At 36.2% G+C, this 18,459-nt stretch overlaps 1 protein-coding gene and 1 long non-coding RNA gene across 2 annotated transcripts in view; one reads left to right on the top strand and one right to left on the bottom strand.

Moving 5' to 3' along the window:
• The window catches only part of EYS (eyes shut homolog), a 1,981,143-nt gene that overhangs the window by 979,593 nt on the left and 983,091 nt on the right, over positions 1–18,459 (top strand). The gene's annotated exons all lie outside the window — the stretch shown is intronic.
• LOC111821425 (uncharacterized) lies at positions 7,322–17,807 on the bottom strand. The gene is made up of 3 exons (XR_002824848.1): positions 17,637–17,807; positions 11,564–11,602; positions 7,322–7,339 (listed from the first exon to the last, which is right to left on the bottom strand). It is a non-coding gene; the product is annotated as an uncharacterized LOC111821425 (long non-coding RNA).

Here is an 18,459-nt window from a genome sequence, read left to right as displayed (position 1 = left end):
CATATAGATGGATCAAAGAATACAAAATATCAACAATTTCATATGATCCCACCTAAATATATTCCAACAACTGAGATAGTCACTGTTAAATTTTATTGAGATTCTTTCAGTGTGAATATATAGATATGTAATATATAAAAGAATATGAATATGTGTAAAATATATACATATATGGAATTTTATACACAGTTCTTTCAAATTTATGCCACATGCTGTGCTGTAACAAAGGCTTTGCAAACATGAGGGCTAACTGCTATATACTATGCCATATTTTGTTAACCTACTCTTTATTATTAGACATGGAGGTAGTTTCTAGATATTTGCTGTCATAAATAATCCTGCAATGTATATTCTATTTATTTTCTATAGCTGCATAACAAATTATCACAAATTTAGCAGCTTAAAACAACTCAGAATTATTATCACACAGTTTTTGTAGGTTACAAATTTTGGCATGCTGTGACTTGATTCTCTTCTCAGAGATTCACCTGGCCAAAATCAAGGAAATCAAAGTGTTCTCTGAGGCTGCAGTTCTTACCTGAGACTCAGGGACGTCTTCTAAATCCAGTGGTAGTTAGCAGAATTCTTTTTCCTGTGGTTGTAGGATTGAGGTTCCAGTTTTCCTGTTAGTTGTCAGCTGGAAACACTTTCAGCTCCTAAAGGCCACTCTTATACCCTTGCCACATGGTCCCCATAGACGGTTCCAGGCCAGCCTGAACATGTCTGTCTCTCTGACATTCTTTTCTACAACCAGCTGGAGGAAGTTTTCTGCTTTTAAATAGCTCTTTCAAGTAGGTTAGGATCACCCCAGGTAATCTACCTGTTCCCATATAACGTGACATAATCATGGAAGTACTAGCTTGCTATAGTCACAGGTTTCACGCACGCTCAAGGGAAGGGCATTATATGGTTATGGGTCATTGGAAGCCATATTGGAATTCTACTGATTACAAATCTTCTCTTTAGTTTATCTTTTTGATGATTATTTTCCTAAAATAAATTCCTGGCAGGTAAATGGCTAAGTCAACGTAAGTGCAAATTTTTGTAAGCTTTTAAAACACATTGTTAAAGTCTAATTTTAATTTCCACCAAAATACTATTAAATCTAATAACTACTTTTTAGGTTCTTTAAGAAAAACAAAAAAAAAAATTAAAAACTGTAATATATGAATGCATTCTCAATGTAAATGATTCAAGCAATGCAGAAGTATATAGACTGTAAAATATCTTTAAATGCCTTTAACATATATCTCTGAAAACTATTCTTTCCGTGTCTATATGAGTACAGTGACAACTATGTATTATTTCATAACATAGATAAATCATAACTTATTTAACTGTTTTATGTTATTGTTATTTTTGTCATAAGCCTTTTCACGCTATTTGAACTTTAAAATTACATGCATATTATCTTAAGCTGTGTTCTTAAGAGAAGCTAAACTAGCGAAGCATATATATATATATACAGAGAGAGAGATTAATCTCAAGGAAATGGCTCACACGGTTGAAATGGCTCACATGGCTGTGGAGGCTAACAAGTCCCAAAGTCCGTGGTCAGATGTTGGCTGGAAGCTTCTCCTGACTCATGAGATTGCAGAGGCTGACAAACCCAGAATCGGCAGATCAGATGGCAGGCTGCTGGCTCAGGTCCCAAGAACTAAGATCAGATGATGATGAGCCAGAAACAGGATCCAGAGCAAGCAAATGAGCTTTGCCAGAATGTCCATATATATATTGGGTGCAGGTCACACCCCTGAGGAAACTCCCCTTACAACTGATTGGCAGATCACATGGCACAGTGGTTAAGCTTTTGGCTAGTAACCAAAAGGTTGGCAGTTCGAATCCACCAGCCATTCCTTGGAAACCCTGTGGGGCAGTTCTACTCTGTTCTAAAGGGTCGCTATGAGTCAGAATCAACTTGATGGCAGTGGGTTTGGTTTGGTAATGTGTTGATTGATTCTTAAGTTAGAGAGCCACAGCTTTAATTTCCCTAAGCATCTGGATTAGATCCCTGGTCATATATGGTTAGATTTGCTGCATCCTGTGGCTATATATTATAATCCAAGTCAGATGTCATGAAAATACATGTCATAATGGACAAAAAATAAAGGAAGGGGTCTGCATTTTATAGTGAAAAGAGTCACTATTGGAGTTACTAAGGTGGGGTGTAAATCCAAGCCATAATTCTTATTAATTAGCTTTATGACCTCAATCAGTTATTTAAATGTCTAAAATCATTTTGCGTTTAGCTGTAGAGTTTGATGATTCCAACTATTAGCGACTCTATAGGACAGAGTAGAACTGCCCCATAGAGTTTCCAAAGAGCACCTGGTGGATTCAGACTGCTGACCTTTTTATTAGCAGCCATAGTTCTAACCACTAGGCAACCAGGGTTTCCTTTGATGATTTTAAAACATGCTCCCAAATTACTTGACATCCCTCCTCAGAAGCAGTAGAGCCTATGTCACCTCCCCTTGAGCCTAGGTAGAACTTTGTGACTGCCTCAACCAATGTAATAGAGCAGAAGTGATGCTAGATTAGAAAATGCCTTATAGCTTCTGCCTGTTTGTCTTGATTCCCTTTTGTATTGGGAGCCTTTGACTGACACATAAGAAGTGTGGCTACTCTGAGACCACAATGAGCAGGTGCAAACTAGAGAGAAGAGTGGCGAGGAGCCCAAATTATTCCAGCACCTAGCAGTTTGAGTTTTCCCAAATTGCATACCATACATGTGAGTGACTAGTCTTTGAGATGGCCTCAGTTGCAGCCATCTCTGGCTGCAACCTTAGGAGTGATCACAAGCAGAAAGTACCTACCTGAGCCTAGTCAACACCAGATTTGTGAACAAAATAAATGATTGTCCAAGCAACAATTTAAGCCTGAGTTGTTATTGTTGTTGTAGTTTGGTGCCATTGAGTCGATTCCGACTCATAGCGATTCCAAGTGACACAGGAGAACTGCCCCATAGGGTTTTCTTGGCTGTAATCTTTACTGAAATAGATTGCCAGGTGTTTTTCCTACAGGGCCACTGAGTGGGTTCAACTTTTAACATTTCAGTTAGCAGCGAGCGCTTAACTGTTGTGCCACCAGCAGTTACACAATGGTTACAATTACCCCTTAACTCACAGCGTGGTTGTTATGATCACATCCATTATTACGAGGCAAGTATCTCACATAGAGTAGGCAATCCTCAGAGGCAAATTTTCTTTCCTTAAAATGCATCCATGCACCCATGTATTCGTAAACCTTTACGAACACCAAATGTTTCCTGTTTATGGGAAATCAGGAGACTCATTTTTACCTATAAAGAATAGCAAATGCCATTTAATGAAATTGTTGTTAGTTACTCTCAAGTTGATTCTGACTCACGGCAACCCCATGTGACATCTCTGGTAAATTCTCACCTTCCATGTGGGAAACCTGAGTACTATTCATGGCCAATAGGCCTTAAGTGCAGTCACCATCCATCAGCGGAGGTCTATGTGCCGTTATGATGTTGAACAGATTTCAGCAGAGCTTCCAGATTAAGACAGACTAGGAAGAAAGGGTTGGCAATCTTCTTCCAAAAATCAACCAGTGAATACCCTATAAATCACAATGGTTCAGTTTGGTTACGCATGGGGTCGCCATGAGTCGGGGGTTGTATGATGGCAGCTAACAACAACGAAGATTAAATAAGGTTTGAAAAATGGTAATATTTTTTCTTTCTTTAACTGAGTTTTAATATAATTATGTATTTTTCTGATTATGAAAACTATGTTTCTTGTCAAAATATTTAAAAAGGGATTGCACAAATAAAGATAATACCCACAATCCCACCATACAGCGATAATCATTCTTAGTATCTCACCTATATTGAATTTATAAGTAAAGAAAATGTGTATGTATTGATATACGTGTATTTCTACAGTTTGTAAAAGTGTCAGATAGTCCTAATGAATATTCTTTATCCAATTACTAAACAAAATTATCTTTCTTAGAATAATAATTCTACTCTGTAGAGTTCAAGTAACTTACTTTTTTTTAAAACTCAGTAGCTAATAAGTTTATGTTGTAGTTGTTGTTAGTTACAGTCAAGTTGATTCTGACTCCTGGCGACCCCCTGTGTGCAGAGTAGAACTGCTCCATAGGGTTTTCAAGGCTGTGACCTTTTGGAAGCAGATTGCCAGGCCTGTTTTCCAAGGCACCTCTGAGTGGGTTTGAACCGCTAACCTTTCAGCTAGTAATTGAGCGCTTAATTGTTTATACCACCCAGGGATTATATATACCTTTATTTAAAAACTATCTTTGATATAAGAATTTTATTCTTTTTGGATGTTTATTGGGACTTTTCTCAATATTACTATTGTCTATACTCATTTATGGCATTGGAATACATCTTATCGCTATGTACTTTATTAAAAATAGGGATGACATCATGATGAATTTTCAAGATATGTAATTAACACTTTATATTACCAATTTTTTTGTTGTTGTTATACATGCACTCCAGTACTAGATTATGTAAATATCATGGCTTAAAATAGAATGCATCTCAGTTACACAATAAATGGTTTATTTTAAGACCTGGAAAATTAGGAAAAATCAACATTTTATTTTTTTTTTTACATCTTTACTAGTATTCTCTTAAATTCTGTATTCACTAGACTTTCTTCACCTCTATTAACATTCCTTACAAAATTCTATAATAACCTTCACAACAAGCTATAAACTAGGCAGTAGTCCAACAACCCATCGTATGTTATTAATATTATTATGCTTATGAGGAATAATGCAACTCAGCATTTATAAAGAAATTTTCTTATGGGTATCTTAAGTGTCATAAACATCTGGAAGAGGTAATAATTATATACTTACATTATAAAGAAATTTAAGAAAGGAATATTAAACATCTCTTGAAATGACCATAATGTGAGTCAGAATCATATTTCTAGAGAACTGAAATCTTCATACTGAATTCAATGTATTATTCATGTATAATGTTTTTTGTTGCCCTTGTTGTTTGTTTTCTGAAGTATTTTAACACTTTTTCCTTTCTGGCAGTCCTTCCACAGCCCAAGGTAGATTCTGTCTTGGTTAACAATTGTGAGAGAACAAACTAAAAATTTATAATTGTTTATTTATATCTGCAATTTTAGATGTTTTATATTGAAAGAGTTCATAGACTCTCTAGTTCTTCATATTTCTGAAAACAAGAGTATATTTATTATTTTTAAACCACTCTACACATAATTTCACCAAAATGTTTTCTTAAAGTTCTCCAATACATTTTCAATGTAAAAAATATAAAATCAAATCTTTACTCATGGCACTTTGTTAATCACCAAGTCATCAGTTTTAATTATTTGATCCCCAAACCATTATTACTTCTTGGGGTAGTTTTTCCGTATTAATATTTCCTGATGTATATAGGTTGATATAAAACCCTTAAGAGTCATAATTAATTGAATGATAATATATATATTTTTTAATGAACAGAAATTTATTTTCTCAAGGTTTAAGAGGCTAAAAGTTAAATTCAGGGCACTGGCTCTAGGGGAAGTCTCTTTCTGTCTGCTCTGAGGGAAAATCCTTGACTCTTTCAGCTTCTCTTCCTTGGTCCTTGGTTTCTTGGCATTAATCTTTCTCCATTGTGCTTCCTTCTGTGCCTGATCTGCTTTTTCATATCTCAGAAGTGATTGGCTTAAAACACTCCCTACACTACATGACCTCATTAACATAATAAAGAAATACCTATTCCTAAATGGGATTACAACCACAGGTATAAAGGTGAGGATTTATAATTCATAATTTTCGGGGGGCACAATTGAATCTGTAACACTTGATGAATGCTCTGACATTACTAGCTGTTAATTTTGACATTGCTAACTAAGATACTAAGCCTTAGCTTGTTGTGAAGCCTAATTTAATAATTGTTAACTTTATTTAGCACTTTCTGTGTGGGATAGAATCTATAGATCCATCCATATGTGATCAAATTGACAGCAGCGACTTGAAAGATTAGGCAGGAACCTTAGGGGCAGTGAGTTTATGTTAATATGTTATGTTAATAGGGTAGGAACAACTCAAAAAAGGAGGATGAGAATGGCTGAACAACGAGAAGAATGTAATCAACATCACTGAATTGTATATGTAGAAACTTGAATTAGTGTACATTTTTGCTGCATATATTCTCAACAACAACTGTCTTAGTTATCTAGTATTGCTATAACAGAAATACTACAAGTGGATGGCTTTAACAAACAGAAATATATTCTCTCACAGTTCAGGAGGCTAGAAGTCCAAATTCAGGGCACCGCCCTAGGGGAAGGCTTTGTCTCTATGTAGGGTCTGGAGGAAGGTCCTTGTCCCCTTTCAACATCCGTGGGCCCAGTGTTCCTTAGAGATCTCCATCTGTCTTGACATCAATCTTCCCCTGTGTCTAGCAGGTTCTTCGTACAGGGACCCCACGTCCAAAGGAAGTGCTCTTCTTCTAGCTCTTCTTTCTTGGTGGTAGGGAGGTCCCTCTATCTCTGCTTGCTTCTCTCTGTTTTTATCTCTTGTAGGAGAGTGAAAGGTGCTGTCTCAAGATACATTCCACTCTAATCCTACCTCATTAACATAACAAACATAACCTAATTCTCATTAACATGTCCTAATCCTGCCTTATTAACATAACGGACAGCTCACTCTCAAATGGTACTATACCCACAAGCATAGAGGGTAGGATTTACAACACATCACAAAATGGAGGATAATTACTTCATAAAATGAAGGACAACCACACAATACTGGGGATCATGGCCTAGCCAAGTTAGCACATATTTTGGGGGGACACAATTAAATCCATGATGACAACAAAAATAAAATAAAATTATTTAAAAAAACAAAAGAAAACCAAGCTTTGGCATAAAGAACAAGTCCATGGAGCTCAAAGTGCTGATAACACCTCGGCCAAGCTCAAAGTGCTGATAAAACCTCCGAGCCACACAGCAGATGTGGTATGAGCATGCTGGCCTCTCCTGGACTCCCCTGTGGCAATACCTACTTGTCATGGGAGAGTTGGTATTTTCCCAGCAGATCCAGTTCAGAGTCTCCTCTCTGGTTACAATGATTTGAGATAGAGGAACACTTTGGGAATAGAGCAGACTATGTGAAGTCATGGAGAAACATCTAAAGATTTCCTTCTGATTATACAGATTTATAATCAGTTAATTAAAAAAAAAAATTCTGCCACCTCACATTATATAGAACTGCACAATTCACAAAACAGTTTCATACTTATTTCCTAGCTCTGACACTTTCTTGCTGAATTTCTTTGGGCAATTTACTTACCTTCTCTGCTTTTTAATTTCCTTGTCTGAAAAATTAAGATAATGATAATTCAATTATTTTCAAATGTCACTTTCAGATATTATGACATATTGTCTTTAATTAGGTAGAAACAATAAAATATTAAAACTATATTTTTATAATGGTTAAAACTCTGTTTCTTTGAGAGGATTTAAGCTCATCCATCTCAACTTTGTGCCTTGTCCACTTAATAATTTAAATAACAACAATTACAATAATAATAAAAAGAGAGCAATATAAAATCACTAGAATTTAAAGAGTAACCTTATTCTTTTTCTTCTTTTTTTATTCTTGTACTTTAGATGAAGGTTTTAGAACAAACTAGCTCCTCATTAAACAATTAGTACACATATTGTTTTGTGACATTGGTTACCAACCCCATGACATGTCAACACTCTTCCCTTCTCGACCTTGGGTTCCCTATTACCAGCTTTCCTCTCCCCTCCTGCCTTCTAGTCCTTGACACTGGGCTGCCTTCTAGTCCTTGACACTGGGCTGGTGTGCCCATTTAGTCTCCTTTTGTTTATGGGCCTGTCTAATCTTTGGATGAACGGTGAACCTTGGGAGTGACTTCATTACTGAGCTAAAAGGGTGTCCAGGGGCCATACTTCCAACTCCAGTCTCTGTCAGGCTGGTAAGTCTGGTCTTTTTTTGTGAGTTAGAATTTTGTTCTACATTTTTCTCCAGCTGTATCCGGGACCCTCTATTATGATGGCTGTCAGAGCAGTCAGTGGTGGTAGCCAGGCACCATCTAGTTGTGCTGGACTCAGTCTGATGTCTGTGGTAGTTGTGGTCTATTAGTCCCCTGGAGTAATCTTTCCCTTGTGTCTTTGCTTTTATTCATTCTCCATTGCTCCCAACAGGGTGAGACCAGTGGAGTATCTTAGATGGCTGCTCACAAGCTTTTAAGTCCCCAGACACTGAGTAACCTCATTCTTGACAACATTCTAATAAGTGACTTACATTTCTTATTTAAATTCATCCTCATAACAGATCTATGATTTTTATTCCAATATAATCCTGAATTTATACATGAAAAAGTTATGGAAATTTATAGATGGAAAGCTTATGTCATTTATCAAAATCAAACAGCTAGCAAGTTGCAGAGATGTCGCTTATCTCTGTATCTGTCTAAGTCCAAAGCCCTAACTCTTAACATCACATCCTCCTATCTCCTTGTTTCTGTTAAATTAAAAGTGTGGTCTTCTGGAGAACTCCTCATGGAGTCAATTTCAGTTCCATGATTATATACAGAACTAATGTCCCTAGAGAGAATCCAATATTGTAATTTGTCTAGAATAGTTCTACTTTAAGTTGTTTAAACACGTTATTAAAATCTTAACACCTCTGTTTTATTTCTTGATTCAAACATAACACTGCTCTAGTGTCTGATTTTCGATGTTTCATTACAGATAATAATGTGTTCATCAAAATCTCCGAATCACTCTGTATTTAGCCTAGGCTTTAGCACTGAGAGAGACTTAAAACTTTCTAATAGTCAGGTGGCAAAGAGAAATGGTAAACAGTATTTATTCCCCAAAGAAATTCAGTTATTTCGTGAAGGCTAGTTGATGTAAAAGAATAATGTTCTGATGAATGGAGACCTAAATGATTATTTCTAGTTGTTGTCTCACTAAATGTGATTAGGGATTTAAAAAAAAAAAACAAAAAACAAAAAAACTTTACATAGCTGAGAACTAATAATGAAGGAGCCCAGGAAGCCCGCATGCTGATACTGCATCCTGCAGGCTCAAATAGAGATTTCTCCCATCTAGTAAATAAGCATTCTTTTGATTCAGAGTAACTATTTGGCCCAGGTAAATGATTGTCCTAAGACTGAGAACAAGACATGAGCTGTAGCTAGAATTGCAAGAAAGTAGAGCCCAGACCACCATCTTAACTACATCAAAATAAATATTTAGATCAATTCGGGTAGGCTGAAATAAGGAATTGGTTTTCAAAACATATTATTTTCATACATTTATAATTTCTCTGCTCATCATCTCTATATAACATCATACTATAATGTTATACTATATCTCTGGATATTACTATATTTAAAATGGTTAGAGATAATTGTAATTCTGCAGAATGGATTAGTTTTGTAATAATTCTTATAAATACAGCTCTGTCTCCAGAAAGTATGCATTTCTAAAAAGCATAATGTGTGTAAAAAATAATTCATGTATTCCCTTCAGAATCTTCTGCCTCACAATAGGGGCAAAAATTTTTCTGTCTTAATTCATCTTATTCTCTTGATTCTCACTGTCTCCTCTCCATCCCCCTTTTTTTTTTTTAATTATAGGATTAAAAAAAAAAGTTCTGTGTTGAGATTCAGTTTACTGCAAGTTTTATATGCGTATGTATATCTCTATCTATATATGAAATCTAACCCAACCCAGTTAAAACAAATATAGAATTGTTATGGTTCATAAAACTGGGAAGTTCCATTATGAAGCTAATTTCAGGCCTAGCTGGATCCAGGGATGATTCAATCCAGAACTTATTTCTTTATCTTTTGGTTCTGCTTCCCTGCATATACTGGCTTTATTTGAAGGTAGACTCTGTTAACCTTGACTCTGTCTTCTCAGGCCACAATCCAAAAGAAAGAAAGACTAGATTAACTTAAAAGAAAATCTAGTTGGCACTACTTGAGTAAAATTCTCGCCTCCAAACCAAACAAAATTCCAGAAAATGGGATTTTCTGATTGACCAGTCTGGATCACTTCACCCCTTAGATGGTGTGTGTTAGGATACCACAATTAAGATTACATACCTCCACCACCACTAGACCACATGGCATCAGATTTCCTCAAATAAAAAGATGCTATGCATACAAACAGCATCGATCTTTTATGGGTAGTATAACCATACATACTAGTTTGCCTGATTTATGCCTGCTGCCTGACCTAATTAATAATAGAGCCTCCTTTCATCCTCCAAAGTATGTAGATTTAGATGTATATTATAAAGTCACTGTATCTATGGGTAAGATTTCATCTTTTATTTCTCTTAAATGGGAAGTGAGTGCTTTTAGATCCACTGAGAGAAGTTGAAATTTTTTCTTTCATTCAGTTTATCTATTAATTAAAGAAAGAGCCTATATTTATTCTGTCTTTTTAATGTGTAGAGAAGGAATTTCGAGAGAATGAAAAGAACAACTAAATTGTTTTCAGTAAAGCATCAGTTGGACAAGCGTCAATTTTTTGGCAGGGACCCTGACTACTCACAAAGTGAAAGTAAGTTTTCTTCACAGGCGTTGTCTGATTCTTTATTTCCCCAAAGAAGAGAGAAGCTATTTGTGTTGGAAAGAATTATGTGGATATAAAGATATGGAGTCAAGGGCTGCATCACATGCCTTGTTCCCAGTCAAAATAGACCCATTGCCGTCGAGTTGATTCTGACTCACAGTGACCCTATAGGACAGAGTAGAACTGCCCCAGAGGGTTTCCAAGGAGTGGCTGGCAGATTCAAACTGCCGACCTTTTGGTTAGCAGCCAAGCTCCTTACCACTGCACCACCAGGGCTTCCTAATATCCCTGGGGAAGAAAAAATATATATACTAATGATAAGAAAGTGTATGTTATGTTTATAATTTACATTTATATTATGTTTATAATAATTGAAATATTACCTAAGAGAAATACAGAACATAAAACATAATAGTACATTAAATCTCATGGTGCTTTATGTTCTGAAAATGTGTGAGCATTAAAAAATATGTTTTATCAAATAGAATTTGATCCCAAAGATAAATATGAAGCTATTTCAAACAAAAATGCTATCATTTAAGGTACTTTTGACTTTAAGTAACGGTACACTGACTAATGGAGGGTCAAATAATGTAGATTTATATTTTCCAAAAACAAGAAATCCAGACATTGGTGGTACCAGGCTGATTTCAGCATCTTGATGATGCCATTAGGTAGCCAGGATCTTTCTGTCTTTTGTTCTGCTCTTCACAGCCTATCTTCATTCTACAAACGCGACTTGTTTTCTGGACATCCAGTGGTTGGAACAGCTCCAAGTCTCACATCCTTGCTCAATAACTATTTTATTTATTTGTTTTTAAGTATGAAAGGAAAGCCAGAAGCATCCCTCTTAATACATTGTATCTCTTTGTGAACATCTTTTCTAGAAGCCCATAAAAAACATCCTGTTATATCTAATAGACCAGAATGGGGTCACTTGTGCATATCTTTGCAGAAGGCAGGCTTGGAAAAATGAGTACCTGGCATTTCCAGCCTCTCTGGAAGCAGGTGGTATCTCCCTGCATGGAAGAAGAGGGAAGAAATAGTTATTAGAAAGCTTACCAATGGTCCTGACAGTCAACCATTATTCTCTCAAAGTGGATACCATCCACCACTGCAATGCCCCCTTGTGTAGGTATGTGTGCATGTGTGTGTGTATGAAATACTGTTAACAGATATACACTTCTGATGCTATACCAATGCATGGAACCCACACATTTATTTGGTTTTCCCTCTGAAGCGCACAATCTGTACAATGGAAAGTTGCAAAATAATACCACTTTTAAGCAGTTCTATTGTGAAGATGTTGGAATAAAGGTCTGGCAATCTACTTCTGCAAGGTCACAGCCATTGAATACCCTATGGAGGCTACCTCTTCTGACTCACTTAGGGTCACCGAGAGTGAGAATTGACACAATGGCACTTGTTTTTTTTTGTTTATTGTAAAGCTGTCTTCTCTACTTGGTTAAGCAGACATTCGTTTCAACTCAATATTTTTCATAAAGTGGAAATTTCACATCTCTAACTTGACAAAGGTGCCACAAGTGCTAAGCGTTTCACTTAGAATGGGACTGCTGACCTAAACTTCCGAGCTGAGTGGCTCCAGAGCCATTACCTAATGATGAGACACTAACAGTACTTAGCGAGTATAAAGAACAGGAGAGAAAAATCAGAATCTATTTTTGTTTATTCTTTATCACTACATTTAATAATACATATTTTTCTACACTTTGTGTGAATTTCAGGGACCTCCTATTTAATACCTTTTCACTAAAAGCATGCTGAGGGCTTTTTTATTCATAGTGCGTTTATTTCCTAGCTTCAGCTTCTATTCTACCTTTGGTGCTTGAATAGTAAAAAATAGGAAAATATGCATATAATGCTAATAATTAAGCACAAAAAAAGCCACAGAATTGACTGAGAAAGAGATATATATTAACTTATAATGTTAGTGCTTGAAAACGAAAACTGCTGTTTCTGATTCTGTGAAGATTCTGAAAATGGCTTCTAGTCACTTCCAAGGGACTGCTTACAGCATTGTTAACATGTTTTAATGTCTAGATTTACTTAAAAACTGATGCATTTGATTTTCCTTCATGTGAGTGTATTACTAGCAGCTGGTTATTAGCCAGGGACAGACTGATTTTGGTTTACAGATGAGAGGAGGGAAAGGAACAAAAAGGAAAATTCCTGAAGCAACCAAGAAACTGTTAAAAATGAGAAGTTAAAGAGTAAAGTAATTAAAGACAAAATGAGTGACTTGAATATGTTGGGAATAAGGTAACATTCAAATGCACACATTAGGGAAGTAGGAAGATATGCATCATGCTTTTAACCTGTTGCCATCGAGTCAATTCCGACTATAGCAACCCTATAGGACAGAGTAGAGCTGACCCATAGGGTGTCCAAGGAGCAGCTGGTGGATTTGAATTGCTGACCTTTTGGTTAGCAGCTGCAACTCTTAAACACTGCACCACCAGGGCTCCATCATGTTCTTAAAAATCCCAAAGGGAAACATATATTTAGGGAAAATTGCTTGAAAATGAACACACTTTATTACAGTGAGGCTGTGGCTTTAAACTCCCCCTACAAAATATTTTTGAGATAATGCTAGGGAAGATTTTTTGATGTAACATGGAAACAGCCTAAAAAGAAAGCAGGCTGGAGGGCTTGCTTTTTCTAGCAATCTCCTAATGAATGAAAGAATGGTAAATACTGAAAATTAAAAGAACATGAATGAAAAAGAACTTTCCTAGCCCAGACAAGAGCTTTTTCTGGTAGAGACAGAGTAACAAATTGCATGACATTTACCATACCTTAATAATTATAATTAAAACATTATATAAAGTTATTGATTTTAATGGGTATTTAATTCATTAATTTGTATATTTTATTATTAACACCATTGGCATTCTCTCTATTTTGATACATAGATATTTAGAGGATTCAGTCATAGTTTCTTTAGGAAAGCATTATATAGCTATCTATACCAGAAAGATATTTACCTGTGTTTTATTGACTATGCAAAAGCATTTGACTGTGTGGATCATAACAAATTATGGATAACATTGTGAAGAATGGGAATTCCAGAACACTTTTGCTCATGAGGAACCTGGACATAGATCAAGAGGCAGTCTTTCGAACAGCACAAGGGGATACTGTGTGGTTTAAAATCAGGAAAGGTGTGCGTTGGGGTTGTATCCTTTCACCATACTTATTCAATCTGTATGTTGAGCAAATAATCCGAGAAACCAGACTGTATGAAGAAGAACGGAGCATCAGGATGGGAGGAAGACTCATTAACAACCTGCATTATACGGATGAGATAAACTTGCTTGCTGAAAGTGAAGAGGACTTAAAGCACTTAGTGATAAAGATTAAAGACCACAGCCTTCAGTATGGATTACACCTCAACATAAAACAAAAATCCTCACAACTGGACCAATAAGCAACATCATGATAAACAGAGAAAAAAATTAAAGTTGTCAAGAATTTCATTTTACTTAGATCCACAATCAACACCCATGTAAGCAGCAGTCAAGAAATCAACGGACACATTGCATCAGGCAAATCTGCTGCAAAAGACTTCTTTAAAGTGTTAAAAAGCAAAGATGTCACTTTAAAGACTAAGGTGGCCTGACCCAAGCCATGATGTTTTCAATTGCCTCATATGCATGGGAGAGCTGGGCAATGAATAAGGAAGACTGAAGAAGAATTGACGCCTTTGATTTATGGTATTGACGAAGAATATTGAATATACCATGGACTGCCAAAAGAACAAACAAATGTGTCTTGGAAGAAGTACAGCCAGAATGCTTCCTGGAGACGAGGATGGTGAGACTTCGTCTCATGTTCTTTGGACGTGTTAGCAGGAGAGACCAGTCCCTGGAGAGGGACATCATGCTTGGTAAAGTAGAGGGTCAGCAAAAAAGAGGAAGATCCTCAACGAGATGGATTGACACAGTGGCTGCAACAATGGGCTCAAGCACAGCAAGGATTGTGAGCATGGCGCAGGACCGGGCTTTGTTTTGTTCTGTTGTACGTAAGATCACTCTGAGTCGGAACTGACTCAATGGCACCTAACAACAACAATATGCAACATATAATTACCTATAACTATCTTCTTTCAAAAAGAAAAAACATATTCTGTTAAAGGTTAATTCCTGTCCCAGACTCAGAAGGGCCTGTAATTTTTACAAACCTTGGATATATAAAGTTCAAAAGAGTTGATGTGTTTTAATATAGCTGTTTTGGAAAGTATTTTAATTTTTATATTTAATTTTAAAATATTAAGTAACTTCTCACAATGCTTTCTTATACATTTTAGAACAGTTTAGGAGAGCAGGTTTGTCCAGGATGTCTGATGTGCTGGGAAGGTCAGTACATGTATATGAACTGTGTTGGGTTGGACCTGTCAGTGTGTCTGGAGTAGCTGATATTTTTAGAGCAGTTTGTATGTCCAGACAGGTTAGCATGTCTGGAAAGACTGATGTGTCTATGGGAGATGATCAGTGCATCTAGAGAAACCAGAATATCTAGTATGTCTAGTGGTCTTCCATGGTGAGTCTATCTACAGTGTCCCAGACTTCATAATCCTGCATTTCTCCAAAGACCTCATGTGGAGGGTGACTTGCATGATTCTCCCTTGCTCCTGCTGAATATCACACATACTTCAGTTGTCCCAGCATCTCTCTCCTGCCTGGCTGGTTTATTCTTTTAGGGAATCCAGTCAGAGGAAGACTTTGTCCTTCTGCTATTGCACCTCCACCACACCCCAGAACCTTCATCTGCACTCAAAGTGCCTCACTGACTCAGGGAGTGGAGGATTGATCTCAAGGGTAGCCTGCCGCTCATGGAGCCTAACCAAGGCATCTCCATTCTGCCTCTCCTCAGACTTCCCTTGCTTTGTAGTCTAATGTAGCTCAGATTATAGCTCAGTCCCACTAATCACGAAGGCTTCACCAGCTTCCCTTTGCTGCCTCTGGCCAGAGTACTGGCACCAGTACTCAGTTGTCTTGCAAAATGAAATTAATATGTGAGGTGCTTAGCACAAAGTGATCATTCCAAAAGTGTTGAGGACCATTTACAAATGCCTTCTTTATATGTAAAACTTTTAGATTCCTTCACCCAGGTTCAACTGAGGCTGATTTTTCAGTGATGTGTAAATGTTTGTGAATTCACTAGCTAAAGGAATCCCTGTTCATCTGAACCAAGGGAACACATTAAAAGTATGACCAGGTAAAACCAGGAAAAATTTACCTAAGGGATTTATATAATTTTTTTCATAAAAATTGTTTTAACGAATAAGCAACTAAATCCCTAAAATAGTTTATTTTTTATCATATTGCTTGTTAATCTTATTGAACTTAACTCAGTGAAAAGATAGAAATATTTTACAAAATAATATTTTAGCTATGAGTTTTATAGAGTTCATAAAATGTTTCTCACTACCCTTCTTTAGGATAAACGTGACTCTACTATGAAAATCAGTTTCTATTTTTGGAGTTCAGATTTGTTTTTATTCCACGCAGTTTGTTAATAACAAAATTACAAATTAGAAAGATGGATCCTCAGGAAATGTACAGTTTGGTAAATAGGTAGAGGGCAGAATAGTTAATAAGCACTTTAATAAGCCTGATCGAAGCCACAGATACTCTTGAAATAAATAAATTATCTGGATATAAAAAAAAACCCAATGGCATTTTTTTTTTAATTATGAGCCTACTTAGGCTGATCAGTGGCCAGTTTTCTTATTTGCTTCTATTCTTTTGTGAGAATTATAGAAGGCATACTTGGTTTACGTTGGAGAATGCCTAACCAAATTGGCTATATTAGCAACATGGTTCCTCACAATTAAAAAAGATTTCTGAAGGATCTGATTCCATGCTGAACTAGAACACACATTCAAAATTCAGTGAAGAGTGAAGTAAACTCCAGAAATACCAATTATCTAGAAAGAATAATTTCTTATGTACTTCTATTTCTCTGCTATGCCTGTGACAAAATGGAAATAAAATGATATCGTGATTCAGACTTCCCATTTTTATAAAGTCATATATCTAAAAGGAAGAAAAATAGAGAAGTGTAATAATGTCCAAAATACACATTATAGCATTCATTAAGTAGATGAAATCATTTTCCCCTGAGTATTCATTACTTAGGGTCCCTGGCTGGCCTGGTTAAACACTCCACTGCTAACAAAAAGGTTGGCCCTTCAAACCCACCAGCTGCTCTGTGGGAGAAAGATGTGGCAGTTTGCTTCCTTAAATATTAGAGCCTTGGAAACCCTATGGGACAGTTCTACTCTGTGCTATATAGTTGCTATGAGTCAGAATAACATGACAGCAATGGGGGTGGTGCAAATGCTTAAGTGCTTGACTACTCGCTGAAAAGTTAGTGGTTCGAAGTCACCCAAAGGCTTCTGGAGACAGTCCTGGTGATCTGCTTTTGAAACCCTTGAACTGCCTTGAAAACCCTATGGAGCAGTTCTGCAGTGCATACGTGAGGTCTCCATGAATCCAAATTGACTGTATGGCAACTAACAACAACATTCATTATTTGATTGTTAATTTCTAAATCCTCTTGCTACAAGACTGTGTAGAAAAAAAATTTAAAAAGTCTCTTTTAATATTAATGCAAACTCAAACATGCCTCATAATTTAGTATTACTGTATTCATCTACTGAATCAATCTCTAGGAATCAGTCCCTTGATGATTGGCAGAAAATGTAATGCAAATACAATGCAAGTCAACTAAATAGTGGAATTAGAAATATTACCAACTATGTAGAATTTTATGAAATTGACGAAAGTGTTGTTGGATAATAGTTCCAATATTACACTATGGTCAATGAGGATTTGACAGAGTTAGACTGGTTAATATTGAAAAAGAGAAAATCAACAAGAAAGATCATATGGGAGACCTGTGATGGTTAATTTTGAGTCATTTTGGCCAGGCTATGGTGTCCAGTTGTTTGGTAAAGCACTAGTTTCATTGCTGTTATAAAGTAATTACATACAATTAAATAAATTGACCTCAAGTAAATTAGATTACCTTCCATAATGTGGGTGGGTCTCAATCAATCAGTTTAACACCTGAAGAGCAAAAAGAATTTCCCTAGGGTGAGTTCTGCCTCCAGAGTGTAAACAAACACTTTGCCAGAAGAGTCTTATTCTTCACTCTTCTTGTTGCCTGAACTACTCACTAGGATATCCCTGATTTATCATCCTGGTGTTCCTGTTATGCTTCCGGTATTTTACAATGTCACAATATCTATAGAAACAATAAGAGAAAGGAAAAAAGTCAATAAAAGTAAATATATATAAAGACATTTGGTATCCAATGACCTGGATCATTTATGTGACCATGTTAGTACCAGCTTGATTGTTTTATTATCCAAGACAAAGAAGAAGTCAGGCCATAATGATAAGAGAAATGCACGCCCTGTCCCCCCCACGCCATGGCTAAACTTCAGAACTATAGCTATTTGTATGAAAATAAGCCAGGAATTTCAGGATGTGTGAGTTTTTTTTTTTACTAGGGCAGATACAAATGAACAAAATTATAAAGAAGTAATGTCCAGGGTGTGTGTGTATTCCTCATTGGAAGCTACCTATTTATGACTAACTTTGTGGTCAGTTACCTATGAAGAGAGTGTCTAATTTTCAATATATCAAAATATGATATAGCTTCATATTTTGGTATTTTCTAAAGTCAGTGGAGTTATGACCCTTGCAGTTAGAGGACAGATCACAGAAAAGAACTGTGATGATTCTGAGATTATATGAAGCGATTTATTTACATATATGATACTATTTGGCTGTTCTAACTTGAGAATTACTGGTTTCAGCAAAGTTCCTACTAATGAAGAAACACT

Source organism: Trichechus manatus, unplaced genomic scaffold (assembly GCF_000243295.1).
Source record: "Trichechus manatus latirostris isolate Lorelei unplaced genomic scaffold, TriManLat1.0 scaffold00083, whole genome shotgun sequence".
Classification (NCBI taxonomy): Eukaryota; Metazoa; Chordata; class Mammalia; order Sirenia; family Trichechidae; genus Trichechus; species Trichechus manatus.
This window is presented reverse-complemented; position numbering and strand designations above follow the sequence as displayed.